Source organism: Heloderma suspectum, chromosome W, assembly GCF_057233095.1.
Source record: "Heloderma suspectum isolate Gila_16-S chromosome W, 16-S_ref, whole genome shotgun sequence".
NCBI lineage: Eukaryota > Metazoa > Chordata > Lepidosauria > Squamata > Helodermatidae > Heloderma > Heloderma suspectum.
In genome coordinates this window covers 1,438,210-1,444,209 of record NC_139475.1, presented here as the reverse complement: position 1 = coordinate 1,444,209, position 6,000 = coordinate 1,438,210, and positions in this window count along the sequence as shown.

Below are 6,000 nucleotides of genomic sequence, written 5' to 3'. Positions count from 1 at the left end.
AAGCAGAGCAGGAGAGAAATGAGGAGGACATAGGTGAGCTCTCGGTTGTTGGCTTTGACGATTGGCGTTTCGCGGTATTTAATGACGGTTGCCAACACTAGGAATGTAATTCAAGACAGGAAAAGAGCAAGAGAAGCTAATACAAATCCCAAAATCTCTTGATAAGAAAGGAAGTTTTTATTCTTGAAGATACACCAGCTGTGGCTGATGTTTGCATATTGGTCTTGTGGGCACTGGACACAACGAGCTGCATCGGCAATAAAGAAACACTATTTAAAAAAAGATCAAACATGACAAAAAGTCTACCAAACTTGTAAAGACCAGTTTAATACCAAGGGCAGAGAAAGATTTAATTCACTGTTTTGTTTTTCTGGGTATTGTTTAGATTGTGTGCTTTGAAAATGCAGCCTATAAATATGTTGATTAAACCTAAAAGAACCCCCCACCCCAAATACGCCCATTTTAAAAAACACTGGTGATTGGGTATTTATTTTTATTTTATTTTATTTTGCAATGTGTATCCCCCCTCCCAAAATCTGCATCTAGAACTAATTGAAATCCTGTTAACTAAAAGAATTAAGCCAGTGTCTGCAGACCTCTCTGGAGGAGCAGAAAGTGTGTATCTGACATTATCTTTCAGAGTATAAGCTGAACTGTCAGGACATGGGGTGTTGCAGAGAGAGGGAGATGGGTTGGAAGACACCCTGTATAGGAGAAAAACAAAACAAAAAACAACTGTTAGGCCAGGAGCACATGGCAGAACATAAGAGCTCATCAAAGGGGCCAACGTCCCATGGCAAAAGAGGCACACGCCAGAGGCATCTGGGGAGGGACACCGTGTAGAGGCGTTTCTATGCAAATGCTAGAAGCCTCCGTGCCAAAATGGGAGAGTCGGAGCGCCTGGTTTTAAAGGAGAACCTGGATGTAGTGGGCACTGCAGAAGCCTGGTGGAGCGGAGAGAACCAGTGGATGCGGTCATCTCTGGATATGAACTCCACAGGAAGGCCAGGGAAGGGCGCACCAGGGGAGGTGTTGCCCTGTACGTCAGAGAGGCACAGTGTCGAGCGGACGAGAACTCCTGGAGGGGGTAGGCTCTTCCACAGAAGCACTGTGGGGGACCATACCAGGCTCCGAAGCTCATTTAGTGCTAGGAACGTGCTATCGTCCCCCAGACCAGAATGCTCAGAGTGACCTTGAGATGGAAAATGAAATCAGGGAGGCCTCCAAACAAGGCAGTGTTGTAATAATGGGCGACTTAGGTTACCCCCACATTGACTGGACAAATGCATGTTCCAGCCACGAGAAGGAGGTGAAATTTCTAGATGCCCTAAACGATTGTGCCCTAGAAGAGTCGGTCATGGAACCGACCAGAGGGGAGGCGACCTTGGATTTAATCCTAAGTGGTGTCACCCAGGACCTAGTACCAGATGTAAATGTTGCTGAACCAGCTGGAAACAGTGATCACCGTGCTTTCAGATTTAATATCTATTCCAGTGGGAAATTGCCCAGGAAGTCCAACACAGTCACATTTGACTTCAAAATAGGAAAGTTCTCTAAAATGAGGGGAATGGTGAAACGGAAGCTAAAAGGGGGAGCCAAGGGGATTAAATCCTTCAGAATGCTTGGAGATTACTCAAAACCACAACAATAGAAGCCCGGCTAAAATGTATACCACAGGTGAGGAAAGGCAGCACCAAGTCCAAGAAGTCGCTGGCATGGCTGACCAACAGTGGTAAGGGAGCTATCAGAGGAAAGAGAGCTTCCTTCAGAAAACAGAGGTCTTGCCCAAGTGAGGAAAACAAAAGGGAACACAAGCTTGCCAAAAGCAATGCAAGCAGACAACAAGAGACGCAACAAAGCATTTTGAAGAGCATATCGCTAACAACATCAAGGCCAACAGTAAAGAATTCTTTAAATACATCAGAAGCAGAAAACCAGCTGGGGGGCAGTTGGACCACTGGATGACAATGGAGTTAAAGGAGTAGTGAAGGAGGACAAGGAGACTGCAGAGAAGCTGAATGAATTCTTTTCACCCGTCTTCACTGCAGAAGATACAGGACAGATTCCTGTGCCTGAACGGATGTTTTCAGGAAAGGGTCTGAGGAACTGAGGCAAATAGTGGTGAGAAAAGATGAAGTTCTCCACCTTATCGATAAATTGAAAGCAAATAAATCACCGGGCCCAGATGGTACCCAGCCTAGAGTTCTCAAAGAACTCAAATATGAAATTGCTGATCTTCTACCCAAAATATGCAACATGTCCCTAAGATTACCCTCTATACCAGAGGACAGGAAGATGGCCAATGTAACACCAATTTTCAAAAAGGTATCCGGGGGGATCCGGGAAATTACAGGCCAATTAACTTAACATCTGTTCTGGGTAAATTGTTTGAAGGCATTATTAAAGATAAAACTAGTAAGCATATAGAAGGACAAGCCCTGCTGAAAAAGAATCAACATGGCTTCCGTAAAGGTAAGTCCTGTCTCACTAACGTTCTGGAGTTCTTTGAAAGTGTCAGTAAACATGTAGACGAGTGATCCAGTAGATGTTGTTTACTTGGACTTCCAAAAGGCTTTTGACAAAGTCCCTCACCAAAGACTCCTGAGCAAACCTAGCAGTCATGGAATATGAGGAGAGGTCCTCTTATGGATCAGTAACTGGTTAAAGAACAGAACGCAGAGAGCAGGAATAAATGGTAAATTCTCCCAATGGAGGGAAGTAAATAGTGGGGTCCCACACAGTTCTGTGTTAGGACCAATGCTTTTCAACCTGTTCATAAATGATCTGGAATTAGGAGTGAGCAGTGAAGTGGCCAAGTTTGCGGATGACACCAAATTAGGGACGTTAGAGAATTCCGCCACAGATCCCAGGGGGGCCGAATTCCAGTGAATTCGGCCCCCCGCAATCTGTGGCGGAATGGAGCCCCCTGCCCCACCGCCCCGCGAAAGCTCCGTGAAACTTGGCTGCGGCTCCGGCGGCGGCTCCGGGTGCTGCCAGGCTGCTGCAGCTGCAAATGGCGGCTGTCGTAGCGACCGCCATTTGTGTCCCTATGCTGGCCCGTGATAGGCTTCATATATTTTTACGTAGCCTATCACGGCTAAAGCAGGGACGCAAATGGCGTCCCCTACGCAGGACGCCATTTGCATCCGCAGCAGCCTGGCAGCAGGTGGAAGCCCCGCCTGGCCGCAGAGCGGAGCTGGCCGGGCAGGGTTCCGGGGGGAGGAACGGATCGCCTCCTCCCACCTGCAGAACCCGGCAGAGCCAGGTAAGCGGGGTTTCGTGCATCCCTACACCAAATTATTTAGGGTGGTTAAAACAAGAAGGCACTGCGAAAAGCTCCAGAAGGATCTCTCCAAACTGCTGAGGAGTTTGAAATGTCGTGTGTGCTCTGTCCTTTGTGTTTGTAGCCTGAGCACCTGACACAGGTCTCGGCATGCTGCAGTTGTGGGGAAATGGCTAGGTATGCTGCTTTTTCAGTTTCCTTTCTACCTCCTTTTGTTTCGTTTTGTTTTGAGTCTGCTAACAGTGGGGTCCCACAAGAGTGCACACTCCAAGGGAAGAAGCTAAAGTGGCTCTCCCCCCCCCTCCGCAAGTGCCTAATGAGGGTGGGGAGGAAGGAAACCACTTTTGAATTTGATAAGCAACACGAACACACACATACACCAGTTTCATTGGGGAAGAGAAGGGGGTCACTATATTTATATCTTCCAAAATAATCAAGTAAAGAAAGAGAAAGCGTATGTGTATCCTTTTTCTCTTTTGCAGATATAATTGAAAGCACTGCATTGGACATGATTCATTTCCTTCCGTACAATAATCTCTTTTGTAAGGTGGCGTTTTGAATTAAAATTACATTAAAAAGTTCTCCAATCCATGATTTTTAATGGCAAAAAAACCCCTTTTCTTTTAGAAGAAAAAGATGTGCTCGTACTCAAATGTAATCCAATCCCGCTTTCTAAATAATGTTTAAAAAATAAAGGGTAGCAACACTAAATGACCATAATTTGAAATGGGGGATGGAGGTGAAGGGATACAGAGTAGGAGAAAGCAATTACACCTTTTTTGGGGAAACATTATTAGAATTCAGAAAATGTGACATTGGGGACATTTACCTCAAATGAATTCCGCTTCTTGACTCTTTAAACTTGTTTTCCTTCCCCTTCTAATAAATCCAACAATTTTTTCTTGATAAGCTGAGGCTGCAATCCTAAGCACCCACGGGAGTTACTTCTGAGTAGGCATGTGTAGTACTGTGCAACGTTTGGGGCCAAGAAGGAAAGGGAGCATATACACATTTAGTTATTGATTTATTCAGCATTATTGCAAATCTACATTCTTTCCGTAACATAAAATGTAGGACAGAACCTGCCCAGAGGCTGGCTACCTATGGAGACAACATATGGCCAGATACCACAATTTAAGTGATCCCCTGCAAACATCCAGTGTTTTGGAGTAATTTGATTACTGCCTTCAAATCTTCTATACATCATATAAGAATAGAAAAAAAGATGTGCTCCACCTGGCTTTCCAGCATCTTGTCTGTATAAAACCATAGCATCTTCTTCTAAAACATATCTATTGTTCCATTTTCTCTAGAAAGCAGTTATAAGTAACCTGTTATCCTTTTCTCTTTTTTTGCTGAACTCTGGTCAGTCACAGCTGCACGACAGGCAGAAATTAAATAGGTACAGCAGCTTCACCTAGCCTACGATAACAGCACCTATGCATATTTGGCCTGTGTGTCAGCTGCATGACAGCCAGAGCTTCAACACATGCAGTTCCCACCTTCAAATGCTGGCGTGGGAAACCCAGCTTACTGAGGTTCTGCCCATCACTCAGCTGTTCGAGCTCCATGGTGGAAGACCCGAGTGGCAATTTCTAGCGGTGAAACCTGGTTTTCTTCCAACATGCCTTTGAGTTGGGAACTGAAGTTCTGACTGATGCTGCTGAAATGCAGGCAGAATACCCACTGGTGCTTCTTCCACCTTTGCATGCATGGTAAAGCTGCACCCATGTAATTTCCACCTGTTATACACCTGGTCAGAGTCCTGGACCATCTGCCCCTTGCAAGGAACTCTACAGCCTCTTCCTTTATATGAGGTGCAAGTTTGGAGAGTGGTAAAAGCACCATTGAGGCCTAGTAGGTTTGAGGTAAAAAATGAAGCGAAGCGAAGGAGGCAACCACAACTCTCAGACAGAAGCGGTCACTCTGCTTCTCCGAAGAGGCGAGGCTAATCTACCTCAGGCCCTCGAGTTGCACCATTCAAGTATAATGGTTGCCCTTTATTTTAAAGACATTTTTCCTCCTCTGGGAGAGGCAGGAAGATTTCACCACCCTTGTAGCGAAGACGTGGCAAAGTCTTGTCATTTCTTCCTCTATGACATTGCCAGGATGCGACCTTTCTTATCTGTCTCTTCTGCTAAGGCTCTTGTTCGTGCTCTGGTCATTTCTCGTCTCGACTATTGTAATCTTCTCTTGACTGGTCTTCCTTTATCTCGTGTTAGTTCTTTGGTTGCTGTTCAACTTTCTGCTGTGAAGATCGCGTTCTTGGCCTGTAGCTTTGACCATGTTATGCCACTTCTGAAATCTCTTCACTGGCTTCCTTTCTCTTCTAGGATGCATTATAAGCTTCTTCTTCTGACTTTTAAAGCCTGCCCTGGACTAGCTCCTCCATGTCTTTCAGCCCTTATTCTTCGCTCCTCGAAGGCTATGTTCCTTACCTTCCCAAGGGTTTCTTCTTCCCTTGCTTGGCACTTCCCATTCTCTCTTTCCGCTCCATGTTCCTGGAATTCTCTTCCAGAGTATTTGCAGTTGGCTGGTTCAATTACTGTTTTTAAATCTCAGTTAAACACTTTTCTCTTTTCCAAAGCTTTTGGAACTTTAGCTTAGATTTTATTCATTGCTTGCTAATGGTGATCATTTGTTTTTGTAGCGTTCCCGTTTGGTGCATTGCCTTCCCTTCCTTTTGGTTCTATACTGGGCTTTTATTAGAATATATG